This window comes from Scardinius erythrophthalmus, assembly GCF_964197995.2.
Source record: "Scardinius erythrophthalmus genome assembly, chromosome: 21".
Taxonomy (NCBI): Eukaryota; Metazoa; Chordata; class Actinopteri; order Cypriniformes; family Leuciscidae; genus Scardinius; species Scardinius erythrophthalmus.
In genome coordinates this window covers 27,544,860-27,556,909 of record NC_138241.1, presented here as the reverse complement: position 1 = coordinate 27,556,909, position 12,050 = coordinate 27,544,860, and the positions used below count along the sequence as shown (strand labels likewise).

The window sequence follows — 12,050 nt, the reverse complement described above, 5'->3', positions numbered from 1 at the left end:
TGCTCATCCTGAGGAAGAACTTAGCACAGTGAGTAAAACAAATTTAATATGACAAACAGTCCATGCAAGAGAGATTAAAATAACATCTCTATTTAAAGATTTGTTATAACATCAAACAAATACTCTTTTGAATCACTGTATTAAATATACTTGTATTAAGTATACTTGTATTAAAATTAAGAGTCTTCAGTTTTATTTTGCAGAGTACATTGCCTTTGATATGGTCTATGCAGAATCATGAAGAACTTCAAGTTCCATTAACAATTGTTTAAGTACCATTAAACAATAAATATTTGAAAGTCAGTAATATTACAAAGAAATACAATTCCTCTGCCAAATTCTGAGAGAATTTTGATAAACACATTTTGAACAACAACCAGTAAGTGTTGGCTAAGTTACTCTAAAAAAGTAATATTTGGTTGGTTGGTTGAATGTCTGTCTGATACATATGGCTCACAAATTTGGAATCACTTCAGGAGTTTCAAAGTCATCATCTGATTGGATGAATTCAGGATTTCCCGGAGAGGATGTACAATATAGTTCTCTCTCATACAGATATGACCTTGACATATGGCTTGGCTGCCAGTCTGAGAGCCTTGGCTGTGAGGCGGTGAGGTTGGATGGCACACTATGGTACCCTGGCATGCATCTGGAAAAGTAGAATGTGCAGGGGGTGTGGCATGGATGTTGTGTGTGGCACCTAGGGGTGTTTAGGGCACCGCTGGCATCATGACTATTTATCAAGCCCAGATGTCACACCCAAGTAACAGCTGCACTGGCTGGGGGCAGTGAGAGACTGCCTTCCTCATCCAGCAGACCTGCCAGAGGCCACCACATCCAACACAGTGCACAGCAGAGAGTCTTCAGAAGAGCCACTGCTTAACAAAATAAACTCAGTTAAAGCTCTGTTAGAAAAATGATTGAGTCAGTTGATATGTGCAGACATGGCTCTGTCATACACAGGAAACTGGCTCACATAAAAAACCTGGAGTAGTACAATACTCTCAGTTTGACCCATGTTTTAAATCAATATTCATGTTCACTCCTGGGCTGTCTATCCTGCCAAAAAACGCAGGTCTTAAGCGTTGGTTTACTTATTGACCAACAGCAGTCAGCTTATAGCAAAAAAAAAAGTAAGAATCAAATCAAAAAAGTTAGGTATCAAAAAGCATGAAAAAGAGGAAATATAAATCAATCAATCAATACAAAAAAACAAGATTTTTTTGAAAAATAGTATTTAGTTATGCAATTGCAGATGATCTGAATGTGGTGTTGACAGAAGGAAAAGCCAGAAGATTATAAGAAAATTTGTATTAAATCCAAAATGATATTTAGCATCCCATTCATGCTTGGGATTTAGCAACCTGCCTTGTTTTGTCTTTAACGTGGTGTACATATAATCATTTGAAGCGTATTGTATGTTTTAGACGCAGCGAAAATAGCCTGTATTTGACCGAAATTCAAGCAAGCTGACTATATCTATAGTGTGGTGAATGTTTGGTTGTCAATGAATGGGATGCTAATATAATTTCAGCTTTAATAAGATTTTCTCAATAAATAGGCAAGAATAAACCTGGTCTCCTCCATGATTCCCTTTCTTTCTGACAACAAAGCACTTGAATGCAATGAGCTCCTAAATTGAGTAAATTTCTGATAGCATGTGAAGGCAGCATTAGTTCCTGTGTGCCTTGGTTGCTCTTCTGTGTGCTTATTTGTTTCCATAACAACCCATTGTGTTCACCTGTGTCTTGTTTAGCTCCATGTTTGGTCTATTTAAACCCTCAGTTCAGTTCTTTGTCTGGAGTCTTTAATGTTTAAGGTTGGTTGTGCTAGTTCTCCTGCGGTTTTCTTCTGTGCGCCTGTTTGTATTGTTTTTGTTTTTTATTTGTCTAATAAAGACTGACTGCTGCACATAGATCTTCCACTTGCCTTTATTGGAACCAACCCATGACAACTTTGTTATTCACTATGGCATATACAGTGGAATTTATCTTGGCCACATTTGAAATCTGCTCAGTGTGCATAAATTATACAGTTACAATAAATACAATTATATAGCCTATCACATACAATAGCCTTCACTTCACAATATACAATCCACTATTTAAAATGTATTTATTGCTATTTTCCCATCACTATAGGACTCTATCATAACGTTTCTCTTCTAGATGCTTTAATTTAAAATTTTGTGCATTGTAGCTAATGAAAATACTGTATGCAAAGGAGAATTAGGAGCATTGACCTCAAGGTTAGTGGTCCTCTACTGCCTAGTTTATTTTACATAAAGATGCTGAGTTTATGCTAGAGGTTAAGTCACTTGACCTGATTGATCCTGAGATTCAAAGGGCCTTTCTTTTAAATTTTTTCCTAAGAAATAATTGTTCCTCCCCACAGACTCTCAAAGATGCCCCGGGATAAGGGTTAAGACTTACCATTGATCGTTCTTTCACAAGATTAACATCTGAGAACATAATAAATATTTTACCACACACATATAAACACAAATGTTCCATATGGCTCCACCTGATCATGGGAAGGTAATATGGGGATTTCATATGCAATCCTCTTTTCTCACATGCACAGACATACATCCCCTCCCCCGTCCTGAGGTATAAGACCACCGACAGCACTTTTACCTCACCTAATCGCTCCCCATTCCCAGGCCCACTCAGTCCCCACCTCACACTGACCATTCCCAATGGACGAGAGGGCACTTTGCCAGCTGAACCCTGAGAAGGTTTTAGGACGACAGAGAAGCTCAGGAGATTTGTCCATAGCCACTTTCATGTGTGTCCACGTCAGTGGTCGCTGGAGCCCCTCGTATGTGGGCCTGGATGGAGTGAGAGGCAGCTGTAGGCAGAGATGACACATGAGATCAGGCAGAGCAGCTGTAGCCACAGTCAAAGGTGTGCAGGACAGCTTTATCTGTTTCAGATGGGGAAACATACGGCCAGAAATGTCCATTCTGGTTCGCCTAACAGCATTCAAGTGGCTAATGTGGTCCCAGATTGATGGATGACAAGAAAAGCTGGATACACCTACATTAAAGTGTTGACCTACAAACGGTTCTCTATCTATCTATCTATCTATCTATCTATCTATCTATCTATCTATCTATCTATCTATCTATCTATCTATCTATCTATCTATCTATCTATCTATCTATCTATCTATCTATCTATCTATCTATCAGAATGTGAAATAATAATACTTCAAGAATTAAATATGACAAAAGAGTAAAGGAATGTTTATGAGCATTTTCAGGTATGCTGACACCGTGACACGAAATGTTTATTATCATTAAATATCAGCTTTTCTCTGTAACTTCACAAGTTTCTCACCTAGTTTCTTGGTGTAACAGACTTTTTCAAGCAAACTCATGTGTATGCAGTGTCCCAAGTGTAGTGTGGAAACTATGGTCTCCCTCTGTAAGCATGGACAGCTGATGGAGGGACGGGGAGGGGGTGACTGCCAGGCATGCTTTCCTGTGGGTTTAAACAGGCCTTTCCCCACCTGTGTCATAGCACAGGACTGTGGCCTTACCTCTGCTGTACCTCGGTCCGCCATCTGGAACAGTCACCGTGGGCAGGGGGCTGAACTGAGGCCACAGCCTAGGGCCGACGACTCACAAAACAGCTTTAGCACTTTGTCCAGTGGGATCAAGAAATAGTCCATTTCAGCGATGCCCAGGTGATACCTGGCCAAACACTGAGGACCACAGCAGCTGTGGTTAACACGCTATGCTTTGAAAAGTGCAGAGTTCTGATGTGAAAATTACCCTGGGTCCTTATGTATTTAATGAAGAGAAAAGGAAATGAGACGGAAAACCTAAATTTAAGATTTTTGTTTTACAGGTTTTTTTTTTTATTCGCTTTGGCACTATTTGCTATTTTCACAAGTAAGGTGTACATTTTCAAAACTCTTAGTGCTAATATCACAACAGATCATCAAAAGTGCACTTTTTTCAAACAGTTGAGCATATTTTCAATTGTTAGTACAATACATAAAATCACAATGTATCCTTTTCACAACACAAAATAAGTGTTTCACCTACATAATGTATCATTCACAGTAACATGCCTTTCGTGTGTGTGTGTGTGTGTGTGTGTGTGAGAGAGAGAGAGAGAGAGAGAGAGAGAGAGAGAGAGAGAGAGAGAGAGAGAGAGAGAAAGTTGCAATTTGTGAACATATAGCAGGATAGAGTACAAAGGAGAGGAAACAGTCAATGACTTTATAACATCAGATTGATCAGAGATGCATCAGAAGGGAGACAGATGGCATCAAACACAGCATTTTACATTACAGTATGTATGCCATATTAAACAGAGTACCATGGTTAGAGACTGCCACATTATGGTAATTCACCCTTCAACTGTAAAGATCAACTACAGAATATACACCTTACTTGTGAAAATAGTACCAAAGTGAATATATATATATATATATATATATATATATATATATATTTTAAATAAGAGTATCATGCATATGCTATTTGACAGATATTTACCTGCTTTCCACTCACTTTATCCTTGAGGGCAGTATTAAATAATAATAATACAAACAAAATATATTAAATATACTATTGTCTATTGATATCCCCAGTATTGGTGATTACAAAGTACCTTTAAAAGTTATGAATTGTCACTTTATTTTCTAAGATATATTTTACAAACATAAAGGAGAATAAATAAATAAATAAATAAATAAATTAGATTAGAAACTTGTCCTCATAGCAACAACTACTTTCAATCTTCACAGTTTATGTGTTGCAGTTCCAACTCTGACCACAAGGCCGTAGTGGGAAGTGTTTTTTGGAAAAGGGACATTTGTTTCAATAGGTCCAGAGTCCAGACACATGCAACTGTATGTATCAGATTTGAGCTCTACTTGTTTCAGCACAATAATAAAAAGGCAGATTATAGTTCTTGAATAGTTATTGAAATAACTATTATAATTTTCCTTGGTATCAGATTTATGGTTCACCCGTTCACAAAAAATAGCATAAAATATAAAAACATAAGTATTACCTGGTTTGTCAATACAATTCATAGTCGACAGGATCTTTTTTTATGCACCATTCAAATCTTAGCATTAGAACTTAGATATAATTTTAATTTAGACTGATTTCCTAATAAATCATTAATTACGTTTCCTTGCACATGGACCTTAAGATTCATATTATTTGTAACATTGTGGATTTTCAGTTTTTATTAAAAATTTCAGTTTAGGTTTTAGTAATTTTATTACTAAAACTTTTGTAATTAGTTTTATCTATTATTTATATTTAGCTTTACATCTATATTTATATATAGGCCTATTTTACTTTTAGTAAACTTATTTTATTTCAGTTAGCTGCCAAGGCAACATTTATAATTTAATTTTTCATTTGATTCAGCTTTATTTCAATAAACGAAACGATTTCTATTAGTTTTAGTTTCCTTAACAATAACATCGCTAATCTGCACAAGTTCAGTATACAGCTCATTAATTAAATAGCCTATTTAACATATTTGAGCATATCTAGAAATGTATATTCAGAAATGCCTTTTATTTTATTATCTGATTGCTTGCATTAATACCCACGACTTTTCCCAGATAAATTCCTGTTATTTCTTGGTTTCCCCTGACTATGGGAATCTTGTTAATTCCAAAAGAATTCCCCTCCACGCAGAGCGCTACAGAAGAGGCGCATCTCCTGTAAACACAGCGGCTCTCGCGAGATTTCCTCGCGCCGCGCATCACACGCAGGAGCGTCTATGGAGCGGTGAGAACGGGAGGGAGACGGACCAACCGAACCTGGCGCGGACTGTAGCAGGAGACACGGGGTGAGAGAGGGTAACCTGCCTGTGTCGTCGTTGTGGTGTGTCTGAGCGCGGTTCCCGGGGTAAGGAACTACCGCAGTCTGTCCATCATACAACCCCTCCTTTCGAGACAACACTCTAGTAGTGACCACTTGAGTCTGTGCTCTCTCTGTAGGCGTGCTTCTCCGATTATCCCATCCATCCATGCTCCATTCGAGCCTTTAAGGAGGACGCGCACGTACTCAGGGAGGGGAGGGAAGCCCACTGGTCTCCCTACAGACTCCAGCGCCAGGTAAAAAACCCGCTATGACAGTAATACGAATGTTAAATGCCACATTTGACGGAGCGCGTGGCTGCCTGTGACGCAGCGTCGGTTCATTACAGCCTGGGAACATTCAGTTCATATAAACAGTTGATGCTGCGGTGTGGAGGCTGTGAATCAGGGCAATGAGCTCTGCTTATGGCCTAGCGTGTTTTACTCATAATTCCCACTTTTATCTACCGAGACATTCCCACATTCCATTGGCAAATTAATTTTAGTAACTGAATAAGACTCGGCATAACAGAATCTCTGTATAAGTCACGATTGACGAGCACTGTTATTCTTTTTAGCCAGCTTATTCATTGCTTTTGAGGTAAAAGATTCGCAACTGACAGATCAAGACTCTGACAATTGGCCAGAAGGTTGTAGCTGAGGTCGTGGGTATTACACGAACTTCCACGAAGTGGAAATCCAATTTCCCTCATTGGCTTTAACGTTGAGGTTTGTAGGCTAGATGTCACGCCCTCTTGTTTACATTACATTGGCACCTCCCTCAGACTCGAGCATATCTGTGAAGGACCATCTGAATGTGGGATTGTGCTGCTGCTGCTTAACATTACTGATTATTCCAAACACATTTAAGCAAGTCTTGCACTGCATCATACTGCTAATTTTCTCATTAAGATAACCTGTCTTTTATTGTTGGTTTTGTGTCCGACCTGTCTGTCTCGGTTAGATTTGTGGTTTCAGTCTTTTGTCACATCTATAGTGTCATGTGGCCTTATTTATCCTATTTAGGTGTACATGAATGCACCATCTATGTCATTTAGTTCTGAAACGTTCAGGAACAGATGAAATCTCTGTTGGTGCAAGTTGAGATGAAATTACTGGTTTACAAACAAAGCTTGGCGGCAACACTTCCGGATTCTTCAGATACCCTGAGAAGAGCTGTTTTAGATTAGTGCTTCACTCAGATTCAGTTTAAAATGAACAAGAGTACTGTGTGTGGTGTCGCAAATTGCACATCTGCTGGCTGTTTTTATCTTTCACTTTTATATGAAACACTTTTCAGGTTTTAAAAGAGTCGTGTTACACATTTAAGGGTGTGTATTCAACAACCTGTTACATATCCGACAGATTCAAATTCTGAATAAAGTGAAAACTGATCATATTTCTTTACTTTAACCACAAGTATCGCTTTATAATTTGCTTTATAATTTAATTCCGAACAGGTATTTAGAAAGTTTGCTTGTCTGAAGAACCCAAAAGCTTTGCTTGTTGTGCGGCATAACATTTCCATTTATACGTGCGTTGACTGAATCTCTGAATGTCCTGTGAGCCTTATTAAAGGAAGAATTATTTTTAAGAAAGTCTTTAAGTAGATTATATAAAACAAGAGCAAAAGACATTATTAAATTGACCTCACATTAAGTGCTCTCCAGCTCTATATAGAGAACGAGTAAAAGCACTCCTGAATAATGGCTGCAGCAGATTAGCAAAGGTCCTCAGAGTCCTCAGACATCCACATCCGCCAGTATTCATTCACAAATTTCTCGTTTCCTCTTCTTAGGTTTTAGATAGACCACAGCGTCTTCTCAGTTTCTGTTACAGTGTTTGCGGCTGCAGCATTGGTGTGTGACTGCAGAGAAATCTTTCATTATTCATGTCTCTCTCGTGGCAACATACAACGCTTTCATTGAAAACCTCATGGAGATGCTGAAGCTCTCATTTACTTAAAACAAAGGTGGTTTGTCTTGTGAATCCTTAACAGCAGTGATGTACAGTACTGCCCACATCAGTGTGATAATATTCCTGTGAATGGGGTGGCGGCATGCTGCTAGTTTTAAATGCATGTTCAGATTAGGATATTTGTCGTGCTTAATAATTCTTGTGGTGCATCACAATCTTTGCATGTTAAAGTGCTGATGGTGCAAAAACCAAAGCCATATTACGAATTTGCTCTTTACTTGCAGCCAAAAGAAGATTCATGAAAAATAATATTAGAAGGGCGTGTAAACAACTTATTTTGAACGACACTTTTGTTGGGGACTTGTGATGGGAGCTCACGGTTTTCCTTTGCTTCAGGGTAACATTAGCACCGATTACTGAAATTGAAAGTGTTGCTCGGAAAGGGCTGGATTTCACCTTCAGCGGTTCTTCTCTGATTACTTGAAGAGAAAATATCCATCAGTTGCAAACTCTTTCAGGGGACGTTAGAAACTTTGGAGGGTGTCAGTTTGTGTTCCTAGTAGATATCTATCTTTTCAGCAGAATAATTTAAAGACGCAGTGCCTGGAGTTTTCTTGCACCATTTCATAACATCATGAAATGCAGTTTGTCATCTGTAAGATTTAAAAAAAAAAAATTGAAAAAAGTTCTGCTCACTAAGGCTGAATTTATTTGATCAAAAATACAGTAAAACAGTAATATTAGTACAATTTCAAATAACTTTTCTGTTTTATTATAATTTCTTCTTTTGATGACAAAAAATTTTTTTTCAGCATCATTACTCTCCAGTCTTCAGTGTCACATGATCCTTCAGAAATCATCCTAACATGCTGATTTGCTGCTCAAGAAACATTTCTTATTATTATCAATGTTGTTAACAGTTGTGCTGCTTAATATTTTTGTGAAAACTATTTGTAACATTTGCAATGTCTTTACTGTCACTTTTGAAAATATGTATGTGTAAAAAATATGTATGTGTAAATATATATATACAATTTCACCACAGGAGGCCATCTGTTACCATAAGCGGTCACATTGTTCTTTTTCTAATAATTTAGGATGATTCTACCATGAAAATGTGGGATTATTTTAATTTTCCATTTGGTTAATTAAACTAAGGGTTATTGTGACAATGCACTTGGGAATAGTTTGATGTAAATAAATGTAGATTCTGCATTGAAGGCTTGTGGCGGATGTTTAGATGTTTCTCTGTGGCACGCTGAGAATGATTGATGCTGCATGTCTGTGTTTGTCTGGGCTCACCAGGAGAGCCCCTCCTTCCCAGGCCTGCTCAGGAATTAAATGAAGTTTTATGTAACAAAGTTCGGGAGAAGCACGTTCAGGTAATAAACCAATCAGCACAAGAGGAAGCCGGTATAAATATAGCCTTCCCTCACCTCTGTCCCATGATAGTTTCGCAGCATCCCTCCACCACCCCATCACTACACTCTTGGCTGGTTTTCTCTCCCAGTCAAAAGGGGGGAGTACTCTGGGTTCGGGCCAATTTCCGAGCTCGGAGCCCTCTCCCGGACAGCACGCCAAATATGCATAAATTACTACATCTGATTTCATGTACGTGTGAACTTGTGAAATGATTATCTCAAGGGTGCTCCCCTCATTTGTATGGAAAAATTGTATTTGGTGTGGCAGCCTTGGGACATCCCCAGATATTGCTGCGGCGATAGGCTTACAGATGCTTGGCTGCGACAGTGACGCAGTGGAATTGTGTGTCCTCCTGCCACTCAGGGAGCCAAAGGAAAAGAGAGTTTGTGCTGATGCCAGAATACACGATGTTGAGGATTGGTTTGTAAAGTAGAATATCCCAACAGACCCACTGAAAATGACAATGGTCCTCACGTTTAGTGCCTTTTTCTGCATCTGGACATTTTATAGCCTCTGAGGCAACTTGGTGCAGACTTGTCGATTAAGTTTGTGGATGGTTCTGTATTTCCCAGATGTATTTTATTTTTCAGGTTGAAGTGTTAGTTCACCCTAAAATGAAAATGCTGTCTCGCCCTCATGTCGTTCCAAACCCGTAAGACGTTAGTTCATCTTTGGAACACACATGTTGATATTTTTAATAAAACCTGAGCCAGTTCTTTACTCTCCATTGACAGCTACACAACTACCACTTTGACGCTTCAAAGTTCATAAAGAATTTGTAAAACTAATCCATATGAATTGAGTGGTTTGTCCAGATTTTCTAAAGAGACACGATCGCATATAATGGAACAGATTGAATTCAGCCTTTTATTCTCATATAAACATTAATCAGCGAACGTGAACAGAAGTTCAACCGAACTTGCATGACGCGCAAGAACGCGGAAGCTCAAACGTGCTGTGTAACACGAGAATAAACCTCATATTGAGCTTCCATTTATCATAACTGAAGTGTGCACACTGCGTTGATGAATGTTTATATGTGAATAAAAGCCTAAATTAAATTGTTCAGCATATTAAGCGGTTGTGTCTCTTCAGAAAATTTGGAGTAAACCGCTCAATTCATATTTATTAGTTTTACGATCTTTAAGAACTTTTTTTAAGCATCAAAAGTGGTTTCGTAGCTGTCAATGGAGGGAAAGAAATTGTTCATATTTTATTACAAATATCTTAATTTGTTTTCTGAAGATGAATGAAAGTCTTACGGGTTTTGGAATGATATGAGGGTGAGTAAATGAGGACATACTAACCCTTTAAATGGGCATCACTGCATCAGACCTTTTATATATCTTTTAAAATCTTATATATTTGATATGCTTTGCCAGAAATATTTATCACTCCAATGGAGGCTGAATAACATACATTTCCTGCAGGGCTGGTCCGAATACCATTTTTTTGAGCTTCGAAGCTTCGGTAGTAATGAACATCGAATATTCGAAGCTTCGGAGAGAGGGGCCTGAACATATTCTTCTGTCTAATAAAGGCAGGAATCTCTGTGTCTGTATGTCAGTTTGCATTTTGATTATTTCGATAACCGTTCATCCAATCGACTTCACAAGGGAGTGCAGTGTGCATTTGGTGCAATATAGATGGACATGCGAGACGACACATTCAGAATTAATAAACTTTTAGTAAACTACAGAACAGCGCGAGCGGGAAGCGGCGCACCTCACGCTGGCAGGGCTTATTTGCTTCGAGAACGGACACTGTCTGCACTAGTGATATAAAACGCACGCACACATATTTTTCTGACTAACAAATTACTGACAGTAAAGGGTAGATTTAAATAAAGAAAAACGAATTTTAAATAAAGAAAAAACGAAATTCAAATAAAGAGAAAATTAAATTTAAATAAAGAAAAACAAAATTTAAATAAAGAAAAACGAAATTTAAATAAAGAGAAAACGAAATTTAAATAAAGAGAAAACGAAATTTAAATAAAGAAAAACTCCACTGTTCTGCGCTCTAGCCAGAGAACACTCCCACTAGCGTTTTCCGCGTGGCTCGAGCCACGCCTGAGATGCGTGTCTCACGCAGGCAGTGTGCAAACTCCAACCTGTTAACATGGGAGCTGAAATAAAAACAGACACGCCATGCAGCTAGTGTGTCGCCAGCCTTATTCAAGCGTGAATGAGAACCATTTCGCGGGGGATCCCAGGTGTGCAAAAAAAAAAAAAAAAAAGAATATTCGAATGTCAAATTTTCAAATCGAATACCAACCCACCGACCGAATATTCGAATATTCGGGTCCAGCCCTAATTTCCTGTGGCCCAATCAAACAGATACTGTCTACTACTCCATAATAACAGCAGAACTGGTTCTTGAAGTCTCATTTACATCAGTGCTTCATGGGAAGGGATTGGAAGGGATTGCTGATAGGTATGAGTGAGGATGCTCGACTAGTGAGTTTAATCATTTTTAGTGGTGGTTTTTAAGTGAAGAAGCAATTGTCAATTGTTTTTTGTACTTTAACAACAACTCACATCTCATTTAGTCTCTTAATTAGTTTGATTTACAGCACCACCACTACAGTCATCAAGGATGTGCTTGCTTGTGGACATATTCACCGCCTTCAAAAGTATATAAGACATTCGCTGTCTCACTTCAGATTGCCTGCTGTTAGCAGTGTTTCCGTTGTTATGCATAACCCACAGGTTTATTGGTAAGGTATTGAGGTGAGATTAAAGCACAGTGTTTTCTGAAGTCAGTGACTGGTTCTTTATGGTGTGGGACTCACTCTTGAGTGTCTTGTAGGAAAACTAATCAGACAGATGACTGCAAAATGGTTGCAGTGGAAAAGGACTCAAACCTCAGAA

At 38.4% G+C, this 12,050-nt stretch overlaps 1 protein-coding gene across 1 annotated transcript in view; it reads left to right on the top strand.

The window, feature by feature from the left end:
• The first annotated feature begins 5,628 nt into the window (after positions 1 to 5,628).
• akt3a (v-akt murine thymoma viral oncogene homolog 3a) overlaps positions 5,629 to 12,050 on the top strand; it is an 88,313-nt gene continuing 81,891 nt past the window's right edge. The window contains exons 1-2 of the mRNA XM_081351296.1: positions 5,629 to 5,887; positions 5,980 to 6,096. The gene's annotated coding sequence lies outside the window, so the exon portion shown is untranslated. The remainder of the gene's footprint in view (positions 5,888 to 5,979; positions 6,097 to 12,050) is intronic.